The sequence below is a fragment of the Falco peregrinus genome, chromosome 13, assembly GCF_023634155.1.
Source record: "Falco peregrinus isolate bFalPer1 chromosome 13, bFalPer1.pri, whole genome shotgun sequence".
Lineage (NCBI taxonomy): Eukaryota > Metazoa > Chordata > Aves > Falconiformes > Falconidae > Falco > Falco peregrinus.
Window position 1 is genome coordinate 9,548,757 of NC_073733.1, and position 19,117 is coordinate 9,567,873.

At 44.7% G+C, this 19,117-nt stretch overlaps 1 protein-coding gene across 1 annotated transcript in view; it reads right to left on the reverse strand.

The window, feature by feature from the left end:
- The window catches only part of GPR50 (G protein-coupled receptor 50), a 47,323-nt gene that overhangs the window by 15,448 nt on the left and 12,758 nt on the right, over window positions 1–19,117 (reverse strand). The gene's annotated exons all lie outside the window — the stretch shown is intronic.

Here is a 19,117-nt window from a genome sequence, read left to right on the forward strand (position 1 = left end):
CTGAAGCATGGGCTTAATACAGTCTTGTAGTGAGACACCCTCGTGTCCAAACCCAAACACCGATGTCATACATTCATCGTGAAATCTTACAGCTATTTGCAATATCACATATCATTAAAGGTACCTTCCAGAGAGGTGGTTGATTTGACAGGGTTAGAAAGGATGAGAATCTCTAGTGCTCAGCAGGAGTGTATCACAGGCATATATCAAGGTAGGCAACAAAAACTCACAGCATGTTGCCCACCTCCTTCTTCATCAGGAGCCCCAAAAGCAAGCTGTTAGATACACAGACAGGACAGGGAGATCTAAGGCAAGCTTAGCATGCACTACAAAGAGCTTTGAGGAAATTCTGTCAAAAAATTTGCTTGGCACATTGCCGGAAACAGATGAGAGCTTTGCACATTAATGAGAAACTGCGTGGAGTCCAGCAAATGCTCTCTGCTTTCTGAGCAAAGCTGGCAGCAGGGCGTGATATGATGTGCATTTCCCTGAAAGGCATGTGAAGGCACCGACATTGGTTGTACATTCATTTAGGCACCTCAGGAAACACCTCTGAGAGCAAGGAGGTCATCTTCAGTCTGGCAGGACCACCCTTGCACAACCACATGAAGTTTTTGAAGATTTAAATAGCTCAGTCAAGTATCTGTATATATTCTATGGGATCCAGAGAGTTATTTGTAACGTCAGAGCTAGAAGAAACCAGGATTTGCAGCTTCAGTAACAGATTTACAAAAAATGACATAGGCTAGCTCTTGCAGCAAACTCTCCAGTCTGAACCACCCAAGAACCTCCCCAGCTCCAGGCTGGGGAAGGTGCATCCCAAGGAGCACAGGCCCCTGTCTGCTATCTCAGCAGATGTAACAGCCTTCAGTTTGGGAGCACAGCAGAGAAACACACGGTGTTGACTGCACTGCAATGAAAACACAAACCCCAAGCAATGGCCAGAAACCGGCATCTCGGCACCAGGAGTGCAGGGCATGGAGTTTAACTGCTAATTAGGACAAGGCAATAGGAAAGGGCAGAACAGTGGAAGGGGCCAGCTTTTGTTCCCTCAGGAGTTCTAAGTCTTTCCCAAATTCAGCTACATAACACACCCTTTAAAAGGAGAGCAATGGCTTCTACATCAGCAACAAAGCAGAAACTCTCATGATGGCCAGCACTGCCTTCTGACACTAACTGTCTTTTTACCATTTATTCAGGAATAAAACTCTTAACAAGGCAGATTTATATAAAATGACAAATAACAGCTGTGGGGAAAAGAAAAAAGTGCCGCACTTCATGACAACTCTGTAAGATTCTGACAGCCAAAACCACACTGCCAAAGTGGCAAATACAGCTGAAAAGCCAAGACAGAACTCACAGCAACTGTTAAACCAAATGGGAGCTTGTAAAAGTAAGGGCCATTTTCCCTCTTTCGTATTTAGTCTCAAAATATCACGTAAAGAAATTCAAACAGGCTGAGTGATTAGGGCAGAAGTGACATGAGACCTCTGCAAAGATTTCAGATTAAAAGGTAACTGTTAATACCCAAGCGGTTCTTAAAACCCTATGAATATGTTAATCTGGTATAAACTGGAACCCTCCAATATTAAAGTAATAAATCTTACCAGATTGGATCTTGCCGTTATTCACTTGGTGTTATAATATTTCTTAAAAATATGCGAACACTCAACATGGAGGAATGCTGATGGGTCTGTACCATCAATATGAATGTAGTCCTGGAACAGACCACATGTTTCCTTCTTCCCAGATAGGTCAAGGCCATACCTGTCTCCCAGTACCAGCACTCCCAAATTTTCTACACCACCAGGCACTGGTTTCACCCATGCAGGCTGCTGGGAGTTGGCAGCAGGGCACAGGAGCGCACAAGGCTTACACAGGTCACACCTGAAGTTGATTTTGTAGAGGTACCACAGCAGCCACTGAGAAATGCTTGGGACTCATAAGTATCCTGCAAGCCAAGCTATACATTTGCCTGAAGGATGCTGATCTCCAGAGGGGACAGGATGATCCTGCTTCAGTCACCCAAAACGAACATCGAAAAACCAAACAAGTACCTAACCAGCCAGACAGCCCAGATTATCCCACAGCATGAGGATGCTGTGCTGACAGGCTTTGTTCTGTATTTCTTTAGAGGGCAGGAGGTGATCGCACTGCTTAATTCTGCATTTAATTAGTTCGAGCTATTCTTATATTGGAGCACTGACAGTAAGGACAAATAAGAGACCCATTCTTCGTTTCAGGCAAGGACGTTCCCAGTTAATTGACATGTAGCCTTGAGCAAACCACTACCTCTGCATGTTTTGGCTTCCTGCTCTGCCAGCAGAAGATCTGCCTTCCTTGCATTCATCGATGTTGAACAGTACAAGGACATTGTTCAGTGGATGGCAGAATAGAAAGAGAAATTAAAGTATTTCTGATGCGCTCACCTTTTGGCTCTCAGACAGTTCTCCCAAACTAAACACTTCGTTTTGAACAGCCTTGTGCAGGAGCCTGCGATATGCAAGAACAACTGAAAGAAGTGGGATAAAGCCAGCAGAAGCACAGCCTTATTTACCTGTCCTGGAATTCTCCTCAATCCTCCAAGCCGGGTGGGGTTTAGATGAGAAAAGCTGAATTGCAGCACATGCAAGTGTAAATTCAGTAGGCAACACTCTTCCCACGCAACTAGGTGAAGCCGTTACCCCACCATGGTATCAGAAGCACATTTTGCTGCTAGAGGTGCTGGGACTGGAGTTGCTGGCCTGGGAAAAGGACGGGGCTAGCTGGGTTACCAAACATCCCTGAGAATTCGTAACAATAGTGGTCTGAAACAGAAGAGCCCTTGACTAACTCCTAACTTGGACCACTGCATCCAGCGGTTATCCTGCAGCTTCCACTTGGCATGGAAATCTTCCATGGTCTAAGCTGGACGCAATTGAAAATGGTCCTGCTCCATTCCTAGACTTTCAAAGCTTCTATGATCGCAGCCTGTGTCGGTTTGCAAGTGCCCAAAGATGTCTTCCAAAGAAACCTCACCAGCTGATTTCTAGGGGTTAATTGGAAAGGTCCATTGTAAATCACACGGCATGAAAACAAACGCACTGTTGTCCTCCTGGCTCAAGGCAGAAGCTGCCTACAGCCTCACAGGTCAGCATCTGAGAAGGCAGTGATGCGACTCATGGGTAAACTATGAGTGTTGATTGTTTAACTTATGCCTGGTTTGGAACAGAGGTGGTCACACAGCTTGCAGACAATTCCCTCTTTGTAACTGCAGCCCGAAGCTAATTCCTTGTTCCCAGAGACCATGACCTCAGGAACTGAGGTCTGGCCTTGATTTCCCCTTCAGGCTCCTGCTGCTTGCACGTCTCCCAGTGGGTCTCACTTAACAAAAAGCTCACACATACCTCTTGGCTTCCCAAAACTGAACACTTGCTCACGAGCCAGGAAAAAGAGCTTTGCTGTCTATGCACAACAGCATAGCTTTGTAACCCTGGCCATAACAATAGCACTATGTAATAGCCAAGAAGACTGAAGCAGCTAAAACTACCAGCAACTGTACAATACATTGCTATGTGACAGCAACATCTACTCAGGAAAGGAACACGTGAAGGACATTGAGGTACTGAGAGCAAAAGCAATGACATTTTCATCAAAAGAACAAAACATCCCCCATGCCTCCCATACGCACGCACAGCATGACACGCTACAGGACCCTGCTCCCACGCCCATTGTGGGAACATTTCAACACATGTGGCAGAGGCTCAAAGGTGATGTGACTCCATGGAAGGGATACCTGCAGAAGTGTCTGCGAAGAAGTCTTGCACCAGAAGCAGCTACAGCTGCACTATGGACCTCGGAGTGCTCTTTGACAGGAACCAACCTATTCTCTTTACTCCATTTTATTTGGATTTCTCTACTAGCACTTTCTATACAAGCCTCAGATGGTCTGGTAATTATGGAAGACACAGCACTGCAAATCATTGTTATGGTAAATACTACAAGTTTCTCGGACTCCCTGAAAGATGAGCATGAGCTGAAGCACGTGCAGAGGCTGCTTTGGGATATTACAACAATGTCAGGTTTCAGCAAGTCAATTCCAGTAATCACAGTATCACATAAAACAGAGCTGTTGCCCTCCTCCTTGAGAAACAGGGAAATATCAAGAACAAAGATGCATGTCTGGAGACTCTGGACACCAACAAGCTGTTCTCATGGGCTCAAGGAGCTAAACCAACCTGAACATCCACACAACCACCCTAAAAGGCCCTGTGTTGAGGTAGACATGAAGTTGCTCCTACATATTTGCTATATAAACCATAAATTACAAATATTTCAACACACGAAGATGGCTTTCATAGTAAAAGCACCTACCAACAACAGCTGGACATGAACACACTCTTCCCTTGTAGGTATAAACCTCAGAGTATCAGTGCTGCTCATCCCTGGTTTTCATCCCAGTTTCCTGGAGAAATGAAATGTCAGCTTTCTCCAGTAATTTTTGTTCCTGAAGGCCAACTTCATTCACATTTTAGAGAAGACTGAATGACTTATTTGGGAAAAAAAAATAAATTCTGTAGAACGGAAACTGGTCGCCAGATGAGCAGGGGTATTGTGAGTGACTGTACTCATTAAAAATGTGTAGGGTGACCAAGTTTTCCAGAAAACTGGGTAATTTAGTCGTTACAAAACCACAAACTGGGACGAGTATTAGTTGAGTTCATATTCACACAACGCAGAACCAGCCTATGGGAAAACTGGCTTCATTTTGATGCTCAATATTTAACTCATCTTGTGTATCAATGATGCTAAAGACCAGAAAAATCAGATGTAACATCGCAATACTATTGAGAGAATGCTGCTGGCTTCAAGTCAAATTAACTCATTTTCCATGCCTCAGCCTGGAACAGGAAAACTGAATAGCTCATTTTGAGCAAGGAGTTATTAGCAGAAATCTCTAAACCAAGACTTTTCCCTGAAGTCCTAACTGCTTCAGCACGACTAACGAAGGCAGGGATAACACTTGGCATACATGTTTCTTGGTAGGACTTGCAAAATCCAAGACCAGGACATTAGCAAAGGATCCACAAAAGACAGGCATGTCATAAATAACCCAAAGGTGGAAAAAGTCTCCATCAGAGGTTAGACTTCAAGTGATAGCAGAACCTCTGTCCATCAGGCACAAGCAGGCCCCACCATGGAGACCAGACACAGGTCTCCTGAAAGGAAGCTCCAAGCTGACACTGAATAATAATGGACACATATCCTTGTGCAATTAACAGAGGCAACTTCTTCATTGCAGGCATGTTCTGCAGTAGCCTCCAACAATTAGGATTGCATATACCCAGAAATGAAGTCCCATGAGTTTTCCAAGAAAAGGTACCATCACAGAAGAAAAAGTTGCTATAAAAAGAATAAACCTAAACTAAATCTGCTTAAAAAACATTAAGAGGGCAGTAAACCTAGTTTTAAGCAGAACAACCACCATGTAATGTTGTAATACAGCAGCATGATTGTGGGTTACCTAAATTGCCACCCAAGAAAAGAAAAAAAGAAAAAAAGGCAAGACAAAGAGGCTGAAATGGTGTTAGCTAACATAGATAAATCATTTCGCTAATGGATTTGATGCTGACTTAATCTTCTTACTTGGCAGTGCCCTGAAAAGCCTGCTTTTTTTGCCTTCCCTTACCTAAATGAAATTAACCTATTCCAGAAAATTAAGAACACTTTATCAAGCCACTGAAGGCAGACTGCTTCATGGGATCCAGACCTGTGTTATTCCATCCAAGCAGCAAGAGAAACTTTGTAGTTTAAGAGACCTGAAAATGGGAGGATTGGCAAAGCATTGCATCTAGAGCCTCATCGCTGCTCTCTTGTCGTGCGCTTTCCGGCTGCTTGGCACGCTCCAGTACATGGGTTGTACAAACAACCTTTTATTTGGAACTAGAGCATTTGGCTCCGGCTACAACACAATTTGTTCTTCAGTACTTCAGAAAATGCAACTTCCAGTGCATTTTCTGAATGAACAAAATGGGAGCAGAATACTTCACTGTGATTTCAAGCTCTTCTACTTTCTTGATAAAACTGAAGTGGGTTTTTTTCCAAGTATTACATGGAAACCTTCTCTGAAGATGTCAAAACCACTATTTTATCCTTCCTCCTAACACATTTTTTTTTTTTTCCAAAATTACTCTAGGAAATGAATGACTTCCTCCCATTGCCCACTCCCCTGGAAGGAAACACATAAACACTCGCAACTCAACATTTCAGAAGTCCCACAGGTTTGAAAGCCAACAGGGGAAAGCCTAAACGTAAGAACTGAAGGCCAAATTTCCTTCCAGTATTAACTACCCAATATTAACTGGTCACATTCTGGAATGAAGGCTGGGAAAGAAAATTTGACTAAAGAATTGCTCCATCAGGAAGGAAGCCCTCTCAGGCAGAAACAGAGTTTAGTGCATCAGGAATGATGCTCAACCTTTGAGCTCTGCCTGCAGGAAACAGTAAAAATAAACAGTTACCTGTAAACCCCTTAATGCCGATTTTTAACTCTTTCATTCTCGAGACATGAAGTAGGGCAGGAGGAAACATGTTCGAGAATGACAAGAAGACGACGTAAGGGTCTTAAGTGAGAAAAAGCCTGAAGAAAACACTACTGGTAGGATGCACTATGCACCTATGGCCACACAACTGTCTGAGTGGATTTCCTACTCTCCGGGGGTACCCGCAGGTGTGACTACAAAGGCTGGCAGCACAGATGAAAGCGCTGGGAGCTGATGAATAAAGCGTCCCCTCCTCTGGTACTGCCTTCCTGCTGCAGAGCCAGCAGGACAATTCCCTCTCTAACATGAGGTTGCATTCCATGAATAGAGAAAAATCAGGAGCAAGTCTTCAAGGTCTTTTCCAACCGGAAAGATTCTATGATTCTAAGAGCAAGACGTGCAGGACGATGCTTAGAACTGCTACTAGTTCATTTTAAATTCATAAGCCACCCTCAGATTCATTCTGTGACAGACATCACAGCAGGAGCACAGCGCTCCTGCCCTCCTGGGACGGCTCCAGCCTGCAGAACTGGAAGAAGAAAAGTATATCCATCCCCTCCCATTTCTCTCCCTGTTGCGTGCATATAGGATTGGGCTGAAGGAAGGGCAAAACCAGGAGACAGGTTGTGAGCGAGCAAGGGAACAAAGACAGAGGGACCACTGGGGAAGTCAGTGGGTCAGGGCATTGAACGCTTCCCCAAGGGACCCAAAAAGCACAGCTTGCTCTCCACTTCTGACACTTCCAGGGAACAATGCAAGACCCATGTCAGCAGCAGCAGCAGGCTCAGCCCTGCCCCTGTGGACATCAGGGCCAGGCAGAATGACACATCTGCATTTCAAATTATCCATTTAAGCCAGGATTCACAGATGTTTTTCCCCTCAGACCGTTGTGTCATAGGAAGCCAAAGCCAGTTCTCACTGAATCAGTTGTGACCTCTGCAAGAAGAAGCAGAGAGTCTTAAAACATGCTAATTCATTTCCCCACAGGCAAAGCTGGAAAATGAAATGCTCTGTTCGCAACGTGCAGCCCTGAGCCAGGGTAGCATGCTAGAGACTGCGTGGGAACAAGCCCTCTGAAAACAAACCCAAGTCCGCTGTTTCTTGGAAGTGTCAGGTCCAGCACCTCTGGGCACACGATGAGAAGGATGTTTTGTGCCTTACCTCACCACGGTGCGTCCTACGACACGTTTGTAGGTGATGTCTCTGTATCACACACCCACTAGCTTCAGGCTATGACAGTACCTTTTTCTTCTCTAAATATTTACCCTCCCTCCCTTATACATTCTCCTGCAATGTGCAAATGGTTTAAAAACCTGATATCAGGATCTAGTGGGAGTATTACCCATGTACAGGGTTTCGTTGTAAAGGAAGGCAAAGCTGGCTTTCCTCCGTATTATGAAGAAAAGTAAAAATGTGTTGGGAAGATAACTCCTGCTGATGCTATTTAAAGTCCAGGGAAGGAAAGCCCTACTTCAGTGCGTATCAAAGTCTTCTGATCATTTACAGATTTCTTTGCATGGATGTGGTCTTGTGTTTACATCAGTATTTGCAGCTGCTGCAACAGTCACACAAACATTGAGGGGACACACATTCAAAAGCCTAAAAAATGGCATGCCTATAATTATGATCAATGTTCATTACAAATCATTCAAGAGCTCCTCCAATCCCTAATACAGGGCAAAACAGATTTCCGAATTTACCAGTGGTCTGGAGATGTATTTTAGAAACTTCAATGACATAATGTGAGTTATGAGACAAAACTAGATATTATATAAAGCCCAGGTTAGAAGCCACAACTTCAACTCTACAGCTCACAGAGTATGCAGTCATTTAGATAATTACACAGATTCTTGACTCTGGCACACATTATCATGTGATATGCCTCGCAAAACTAATTTCCCAGAGATACAGTCACAGAGGCCTTAGTGGAGGACACCACACAACCTCATCTAAAAAAAAGAAAAAAAAAACAACACAGTATCTTCAGAAGAGATTATTGAGGCACTGAAAGGATGTGGAAAATTGGAAATAGCATCCATGCTGAGAACATAAATGATCCTTCTTTTTAAGAGTACAGAATTGGATTACTGCTTCCCACTAGGAAAAGCAGAAAAACATTTGCAAACATGAGTCCTATTATGAGACCCATAAATGCACATCCCACAGCCTAGGGAATCCTTCATGTCCTTACCATCCCTCTCTTCTATTTCTATCCCACTCCCTTGGTGCTTTCTTCTGTTTTTCAGTCAAAGGACAAGGAAAATGCAAGTGTGGTGGCACACCTCATGCTGCTGTAGGAAATCCACCCACTTGGTACTTCCCTTCTCAGTACAGACAAGTCTCAAGGGTAAATCCCCTCCTCCACCTTTTTCTGCTACTTGGGACGCTCCTGAGAGGGCTGATCCTGGCATAGCGAAGCGAGGGTGAATGCTCTCACTGCTTCTGCAGCAACAACTCTAAAAAATGGTTTTGAAGGATGTATTTAACAGGGGGTTGTAGGCAAGTGATGAAGTTGTGTCTGGTGCTTTTCTATTCTTCAAACTCCACCTCATCTCAAGGCAAGAATTATTTTTTTTTAAGTCTTAGGAGGATAAAGAACATCAAGCACCACAAAAAATAAAAACTGCAGGAAGTACTTGCTCATAAAGTAACTTTAAATTCTCCCTCTTGAGCGGGAACATACTTTTATGCATCTACAATGGATGAATTCGAACAGTTATCTCCAATATAATAAATAACAGGCTTCCACAGAAATGATGTAGAGCACTAAGGCAAGGGGTCACAATATGCAGTTCCTTGCAAAAGCTGCAGAAAGCTCACATTTTGATTGTTTTTCTTTTGCTTCAGTACCCTGTATTTTCAGCTCTCAATAGAAATAACGTCTTAGACTTTCTGACTGCCAGTAGAAGCAAAAAGTATTCAGAAAACTGGGTAAATAAGATCAATATTTACCACACTGAATTACTCCATAGAGGTCTGTTAAGATAACGCTTTCTATACTTCATGAAGACCAAACAGCTGATGAACGCTCTCGGCATGACAACAGCCACATCAAAGCAGACCTGAGGGTCATCAGGTCCCGTGCCCCATTGCCAGCAGCTGCCAGAAGAGCTGCCCCATAGAAAAGTTCAAGACACATATTGAGCAACAGGGAGATAATGCTCCTTAAGGGAGTGCTCCTCCCTGACACACAGCCAAGTGCTCCAGAGCCATATACAATAACAGAGTTCATTTTTAAACACCACTACAGTGAAACTGTAAAAAAATCTTACAAGACAGTTGACGCACAAAGCTTTCACTTAACAAGTTACCCAACTGGAGAAGAAAATATGCCAGAAAGCAGTGGCTGAGGCTAGGCAGGGAGTGAAGATGCTGTGCCTGGCACAAGCTGCTTCTGTAAGAGCCCACACTTGAATGGTGGCCGGAAAAGATTTAGGACGTATTCACAGAAAATGCATCCTTGCTTATCTGACAGATCTTTACAAGTCTCCTCCAAGATCAGGCTGCACCATTCAAGCCTAACCATTCCTGGTTAGCCCAGCAATCTCCAGGAAAGCTATAACCACACTGCTGGGGTGAGAGCTGCACCGGGCACGAGGCTCCCACCGGTGACAAACAGCACAGCTGGTGGAAGAAGCCACCCAGACTTGAAGCCACCCCAGTTACCCAGATGAGATGTACTTCTTACCTAAAGTAATGCCTCCACCATTTAGGGAATGACTCATTGCACAAGACATTATCCATGATAAAAAGGTCACCTCTGTGTTTCCTGCCCAGTCCCCGCCAGCCACTCCTCCCAGGGGTGAGCTTTGTGTCCCCGAGGCTGCGGACCTCCGACCCCGGGGCAGAGCGGGGGGCTCAGGACCCAGGGGCCAGGCCCCCTCCCAGCTGTGTGGAGCTGCCAGCAACACGTGGTTTCAAAGACAGCGCACTCTGTCAAGTAAAGAAAGTGTTGCTGCGCCAAAATCCAAAATCTGCATGGGAAACATGCTGATGTTTGGACAGAGTTTTCATCAAGAAATGACTAAATGAATTGGCTTGATAAGTAAACGTGCTTCAGCTTACTTCATCTCAATTTATCTGTAGGCAAATATTCATTTTTGCCTCGTACGCACATTTACATGTTTCCGTGTTTCAGCAGTAACGAAGTGTTTTGACAACCTGGAATCTACTTTCTTCAGTCTACAGGGAATTTTGACTTCTTTTTCTAATTCCAAACACCAAATCCCAAATCTGGACATGGCAGTTTTCCATAGAAGAGAAATTAACAGTCAAAGCCATTCTCTTCCTAAAACAGTATACAAGGCCAAATTTGTAATCTTTCTTTGACTCTCCCCATTCAGCAGTGGGGAATAATCCCATACAATGGCACGCATCCGATATGATTGCTATGGAGAAATTAAAGCCTTACATCTAGAGAAGTAGAAATCCTGCATTACTAAGGTTTCCTCAGCTGCAAGGGAAAGAAACATTGCCTCCTGGTGATTAAGAATGTAATTATTATTATTAATTCTGAAACAGTTTGAATTACACAGTACATTTTCTTTAAATGGGCACTATCATTCGTGCAACTTGATTTGAACCTATGATTTATTCATGGATTAGTAACCCTGTTTGTTTCATATGCTCAGCATATTTTGCTTAGTATATTGTATTACTGGCTGGTTGCTATAAACAGTCCATTTAAATTTAGGCAGACGCTTTTGGAAAAGTTCTGTTTAGAAGAGAGATGTGAATTAAAATGCCAACTACACTGATCAGTAACTACTGGTTTCTTCTAAACTCTTAACATTTACGTGTGTGTGCATAAGGATCTCAAGATTGAGTTCACAGGTAACCTCTAGCTGAAGTTCACACGCAAACAAAGCTTCCTACTTGGGCCAATCGTAATATCCACTGATTTGAAAATCAAGAGGAAATCTGCCAGACAGCACTGCCACATTGTGAAATCTCTGCAAATAAATCAGAATCAGGCTTCCTCCATTGTGGCATTAATAAAACACCTCCAGCCTGGCCAATTAACCTTCCTCCACTTTCTGAAGCAAAAAAGCCTGACTTTACCAGCTTTGTTGCAAAGCAGGTCTTAAACCAAACTAGCCACAGGAGAAGAGAAAAAAAGCCTTTACAGTTTGGCCAAATACATTTCTGACAAGAAAGGATACCTTTTTAGCTGCTGAGTAATTACAATGAATGTACTTCTTTTACTGCAATTCTCCCTAAGTTTTGGCTTGAAGGTGTCGGATACTGGGCAAAACCTGATGACACCATTGATGGTGTACACAGCTGTACAACCAGCTCCTCCTGGGTTACTTCACATTTGAATTTTTAAAGATATCCCTAGGAACTAAGTCCAGTTGTTTGTTCTCCACAGTTGCTACAGGCCTTTATAAGGGTTACATGCTGTTCCCTCTCCTAATATTTCCATGCTGCTTTTTCTTAATCGGTCATCGTTTTCAGGATGACAGTTGTTATTTGGCTCTCTGGAGAAGGAAACATTCCTGAAAGGAGCATCATAGCCACATATGTGTAAAGCTGGCATGAGTAATACCTTCCCTATTATACCCTTTTTATCTACTCAGAGCAGGAGATGAAGCCGCGTGTAAGTTAAGAGGCACTGCCTGATTTACAACCTGTTCTGCATAGCCCTGCATGAAACCTATGAGTTTATACAAAATACTACCCTCTAGTTATCTTGCTTGCTAATTAGATGAGGAGTAAGATTGTAGAGGACTGGGCTGCTAGAGTCAACAATGCTCAGCTTCCTATAGTTTTTCCTGCTCCTTGTTCAGGGAAGTTTTCTGATTGGTGTGAAAAATTAGAATCTAAATCAAAAGGTGAGTTAGATAAAGCCATGAGCTAGGATGATGTATTGGTATCCTACAGATTCAACCTTTTTTTTTTCTTTAACCAGCACATTTCAAGAAAACATCTGGATACCAATTAGCATGCAAAACATCTGCTGTTCAGCTCAAGCATCTTGGCTGGCTGTGTCTGCCAGTACAAGCCAGCTTTGAAGGCTCATCTCCATTCTCTCAGAACAACACTGTAAAACATGCATCCCTGTTCAGCCCCTTTAGCCTTTAAGAAAGCTGTTCATACAAATCCCTAGGCTGCCAGAGTGACTGATAAAATTATTTCTTTTTTTCTAATAGAAGTTGCAGCTTTTGGTAAGATGGCAAAGAGCGCGAGTCACTCGTATTGGTGTCTAAGTGCCCAGGCAAAGCAAGAGGAGCTCAGCGTGCAGGCTCTGCTCCGGCAGGCACAGCCCCTGCCTGCAGCCCGAGCACAGGGGACGAGCAAAGGGGCAGGGGAAAGATGCAACACAAAGTCACAAAGTCACTCATGTTACACCTTTGCAGCCACTTAAATCTCCCAGGTGCAGCTTTGCAAAACAGACGCCCCAAAGCTCGGCTGCAAATTGGACACACACCCCAGATCTTTCCACAACTGCCTAAGGAAGTTGTGCAGTTCTGTTAAAACTCTACAAGCTTAACTCCTTAAAGACAATTACCACTTTTGCTTAAATACTTGGGAAGTCTTGAACACAGGTTGTGGCTGGCATTTTTTTTCCCCCAAACAGAAGAATGTTTGGCTTTGTGTGTGTTTTTTAAATACATGGCACAATTCCTGACTTCAAACAATGGCAAATAAAAATCCATTTTTTTTTAACGTAACTGAATGAGAATGAAAGTCATATGAACAAGTAAATATTAATTAATAAAGCAATTACTAGGTACCACACTCTTGGTTCCAGTGTGGTTATAATTATAGGCCAGATTATGCATGGAGATGTTCTGAGATTAAAGAAAAGGAAGGAGAAGACTGGCAGACGAGAGTAAATATTTTCCATGCTGTGAAATGGCTCATTGGCTTTACATCGCTTCTGAGTACTTCCGAGAACTGTCTTGGCTCACTTCCAAGGAAGCGTCCACTGAAAGGGGGGATTGAGGTGATGGCAAGAGAGGTGACCCCAGATGAGGACACTGTCTGTGTCCTCATCACAAGGCAAACCCATGCACCAGACGTCATGTCACCCTTTCCTTTTAAAGCCTACTTGCATCCATTCACATAGACAAAGGGGGTTTTTGGGGGGACAATGATTCAGAACACAGATCTTAAGTTAGAAGGCTTCGAGCTGCTTCACAAAATCATTTTGGACTCACCTTGCTGTACTGCTGTCTTTTTGCTGCTGATGTATGGATGTGTTTTGTGGCTCACCTAAACTGTTTTAATGCAGGTCATTTACTAGTCAGAGGGAAGGGAAAAGGACAGAGCAGATTTTGAAAACAGAGGTGCTTCATCTCTTTTATGTATAATTTTGCAGCACTTTCAAGTTCCATATGAAGATTGCCTTGTCCTGCTTTGACTTTTAGCTGGCTTCTTGCTTCTCAAGATGCTCCCAGCGTGATTGTAGGCACACACTGTTAATCACTGAAGGAATAACACAGCATGATTATGAGGAAGACAGGGAAATACAAGAGGCAGGGGAAACAGATCTGATGCATTAGCAGACACATTCTGCAGTCATAAAGTTAATATATTTAAACAACTCATAAATGTTTGAAAACTTAGGTGTTGCTAGAATAATGAATTATAAAACACTTGTTGGTAGCGAATGCAGAACTGTTTTCTCTGTGATGGAGGTTGAAAGTTTCTGAACATCAGCAGCTTTTCACAGCTTGGAAAAGCACTTAAAAGCAAAAATAATTTTAAACCGGGGGAGAAGGAAAAAGGCAGAGAGATTAATGCAATGTGAGGTGAAACTATAGCTCCACAGGCAGCTGATCTATAGGTCTCTCATCCTACCACCAGCAGCACTCAAGAAGAAGTGTTATCCCTGATGCACCAGTTAAAATGCAAACTGGGCATTTCTGACAGAAATAAAGTAAACCTGATGATGGCATGGACACATTTTAGCTTCTTCCAGGTACCACAGCTCTAGGTCTCCTTGTCTCAGACAGAGAAAGCAGCACATAGTGGGTCTGAAACGTATTCGTCCAGCAGCAGTCCCCTGGAAAGCATGCTCCTGTTACAGTCCACGGCTCATCACCACGCTAAAGAAATCACATCTTCTGCCTTACTTTCCCGAGTGTGAAGGATAAAAGTACAAGTTGCCAGGCCCAGTTTTGTGGCAGAGATATCAGTTGCATGGGGGTTTATTCCCAGCTACCCAGAAAGCCAGCACAAGAGCTTTCTACCCACTCACACCCTCCACAACAGAAAGTTGAAAACCCTTTTTGACAAACACACAGCTGCAAAGCTCACAGGCGGAGGTATAAGAAAGGGGCTGTATTCAAGCAAAAGCTACTTTCATCTCTTTTGCAACTGAGTGACATTTCAACTTCAGGCTGTCCTTTTACCAACTTTGCAGGGAACTTCCACTCCAGTTTCCCCTGTTGCTATTCCTGTGCCACTTCAAGGCCACTCCCGCAGATACCTCACCTGCTTTAAAGTCAACACCAGTCAGAAGGACAAAAGGTGCCAAATCTGAAGTCTTTTATACAGTATCTTTCCAGCATGACTGCAAAGTACCTCTCTTCCCATTACAGCAGAGACACTCAAGTATTTTGAGCTTTAGGATGCCTGGGAGAAGTCATTCTCTCTCCTGAATCCACCCTGGTTTCCCCCCACCCTTCTCCCTCCCAGAACACACAGTGCAGCAGGAGAGCAGGATGGGCACTCAGTACACGGCCATCACACGTTGCACGCATTGCTTTGTGTTCCTGACAGCAACGTGCCAGGCTCTGCAGTCCCCACTGGTGTGGCAGCTCATACATCAGTGCTCCAGCACAGTAGCACTCCAGCCTTCAGCGCAGGCTGTAGGGTAGCTGCCCCCACACGCAGCACCGGCGCGGTAGCCTCCAGCCACACACAAAGCCAGGATCACCCCCTCTCTGCAAGACCAGTGCAAGCAACATAGCAGGGACAGACACATCCTGGGATCAGTAGCCAACTCCAATGGCACTACTGTTAGAATCATTAGAGTTAAAATGCCAATACTCATGCTCAAGACCCCCAGGAAACCCTCTGTTCCTCTGATGCAAAGGGGAACACATTCATGCCCTGCTAACGGCATTGCAGCCAGGATGCCACAACAAATGCAGCTGTGCCACCAGTCACTTCTGGTGTTTAGTGGGCTGCCACTTCAAATCCCACCCAATTGCTTCAAAAAGTATTCAGCACACACTGGGAACCCTGCTTTGAGGGAAGTCCAAGAGTTAAAACAGACCCACCAGAACCGTGACCAAAAGGGCCACTATGTTTTCAAAGACAGAAGTGCAATGTACTGCCAGGCGCCCATCCACGCTGGCAGCCTCATCCTGCAGTCGGCAACCAAATGCATTTAGATGCCCCAGACACAGCACCTTTCCCCTCCCTTCCTGATTTCCCCAGTGAAAGAGCTGTCTCAGAAGAATTAGAGAAGCAAGGGTATGTCAAAGGACATGGATAAAATTAATGCTTTGCAGGAATTGGCTTCTCCGTCTCTTCTTTAAAAAACAGAAGTGCTTTTCTTGGGTGACATGGTGCAGAATAACCAGTCACCTTTCTATTTCAAAATGAACTTGTCTTAGATGTCCATGGCAGAAAGCTAAACCAGACAAAGGGCTGCTCAGCAATTCCTCTTCATTGACATGCCGTATCATTCTGCCCCAGTTTGGGAGGGATTTTACCACTGCTAAGGACAGCTTGTGGCTAAGGGCTTGGCGCAACAACTCACCAGCTTTGCAGTAAGGACCCTTACAACACAGGCATATCACCCAAGTCCTACAGCCATACGGCAGCAAGCACAGGTGTGCAGTGCACGGCGACTCTGCAGCACAACCCCCCTCCCCTTAACACCAGAACTACCTTCGCTGCAGCCACCTCTCTGCCAACCTTTATCTTCTGGGAGTACAAGCCACTAACACCTCACAAGCAAACCTCACCAGTGAGATCTATGCACTGGTGTACACCCATTAACTGAGTACCCTACATGCATATTAAGCCAAAGGATAAAATCTACTAGTTGCAAGGGGGCATTATGAAGTAGCATCTACCATAAACCAGTGAGAGCAGAAGCCTGACACACTCGTGCCACCTCTGCGGGAGCCATGGCAGTGGTGGCATGCTGTTCAGCAGCATCCTCATGGGAGAAGCCCACACATTATGAGCACTACAGGAGCTGGAAAAGGGGGATCACAATTTGCCATCTGAGTTACCTCTCCATAGCACAGTTCTGTTGATTGCTAGGAATTCAAACATTTAAAAACAGGGGAGGGGGAAATAGAAGGGTTGATTACCAACCAGGATTACATTTCAGGAAAAGAAGAGTTTGATCATTTGTCTTCATTCCACATGGAAGTAAAAGTGGGTATCCTTCCACATTTGTTGCAAAGAATCACTTTCAAAGGTAAGAAAAAACTGCGAACAGTCCAGCAGCAGCAACCAGTTTTGTAAAGCCAACAATCCATCAGAAGAAATCCAGCCTCTCCTGGGATAAATTTGTCTCAAAAAACAACAAATAAGAGAACCGCAGTTGAAATACCAGTAAAGAAGAACAGACACTGTCACGGGAAGGCTGAAACAGTCTAGCTCCTTGTAAGCCCTATTTGATGCTTGTCCACTGCTCTGTTTCCCTATGCATATAATTTATTCCAAAGCAAATGTATTATTTTAAAGACTCCACGGAAAAGGCAGAGAAGGATGTGTACCTGCTAAGGGACACAATGCTGATGTTCATCCAGTGGTTATTTCTTGCTCCCACACTAATCTCAAAGGCCTTGTCTAGCTTGAAATTTAGCAAGATGTTTAATTAATGGCTTCCGATGGTACAACCACACTGGGAAGGCTTCTCTCATTAGCTAATTAGTCTATGGTCCTAATCATGCAGGGCAAGCCAGTTTTATTCCCTCATTGCCTTGCATGGGAAACCCCAGCTGTCCCACCTAGGTCTTCCCTCAGGACAGTTCCCAGCTCCCCTCTGCTGACCTGCCTTGCCTGGGTGGTGGCAGACAGCATCACCTCACCTTTCAATGACAATCTAGACCAGGCTGGAAATGTTTTGTCCACCGCAGCTCTCCTCCTGAAAGCAAAGCCCTCTGAAGTGCCCAGTGAGGTCTTGGGTCACTAAGAATTGGCTGGTCAGCAACTGTCAGGAACAACACGAGTACGTTGCCTAACAAGTTCTTTTTTCCTATGAGGATAAAGCTGGTGTATCTCCGAAGGACCAGAAGACCACTGCATATGCCCAGACGTTCAGTCCACTCCCAGCCTAGGCAAGAAGTGCCCTGAAAGAGGGTATCTTACAAGAGGCTGAATTCACTGAACCCTTAGAACACGGGGTGCTGTGCAAGGGCGCAGCTGGCACGTGCAGAAAGGCAGCGCTCTGCGCCCTGGGCACCCAGATGCATCACAGCAAGGCAGGCAAGCAGATCACCTGCGGGAGCTGCGAGCTCGCGCCTTGTCTAGAACAGCACGGAGCTGTGACTCCTGCTGCTCCTCGTCGCTCTGACTGCTGGGCATGACAGCTCTTGGCAGGAGGGGCTGCCTGTCTGTTTGAGGGCAGAGATTAGCCTGACAGCCTCCCACTAAACACGTCCTTCCTTCTCCCATTGCACGTGCCTTTTTCTGCAAGCCCTCGCACCACACTTCTGCCTTCCCTACAGTAACGCCCGTGGACGAGCATGGTATGCAATCCATACTGCAATACCTGATCATTTCAGTGCCTGTCAACCACACCTACTCTTAAAGCGTTTTGTCAGCAAGCTTTGAACTTAGTCCAACCAGTTTTGCCTGATTAGTTTTGATTAGTAGAAAGACTGTGTAAGACGTATGTGCTTGCCACTGACTTAACACATCTTAGGTATGGTAGAAATGGTTTCTTTCATTTCTAGTGAAAAGCCAAGATATAATCTGTGCCTTGATAACACCTACTTCCGCGTAAAGGGAACAGTGTACCTTATTCTAGCTTAATTCCCCCCTGCAAAGCACAGCACTGAAAAGTCCAGAGATGGTGCCAATGCTTTTGGAAAGGCCAGAAGGAAAACAGGCACAACTAGTGATGGGAAGCAGAGGACAGCTAACTTTTTAACTCATCTCTACTCTCCACCAGAGTCAGAAGAGTCGAGGTGGGAGGGGTGTGTGAGAGAAGACAATGGAGACTGTGAGAGAAAAGCAGGAATATGAATTTTGCCAACTCCAGGCTACTCCAAACACTACAGGAAACCTCTTCCAGGGATATATTTACATTGTCATGCCTTGCTTTTAGTATCTGTACCAGGAACTGGAAAGGGTGTTTACTGTGCTTGCGATGAAGTTAACGCACCTTATGCCCATGTCCTCACGGCCCCATTGGCCAGACTACCTGAATTTCAGCTCCGACCTCCTCCCCGATCACACAGAAAAGCCACAGGCTTGGTCTGCAAGTGCTGTAAGGGTGGGCTACTTCACTTGGCTGGGGAATCAATCACAGGGGCTGAGGTTTCCTTTTATTTGGACTGGCTTACATCAGCTCTGCAAAGAAGATGCCAGACGGCCAGTGTCAAGAGCCCTCCAGCACCTTCCTAGCTCCACCCACAACTGAGGCAACTTCTAAAAAGTTCTAGAGCATCTCAAAG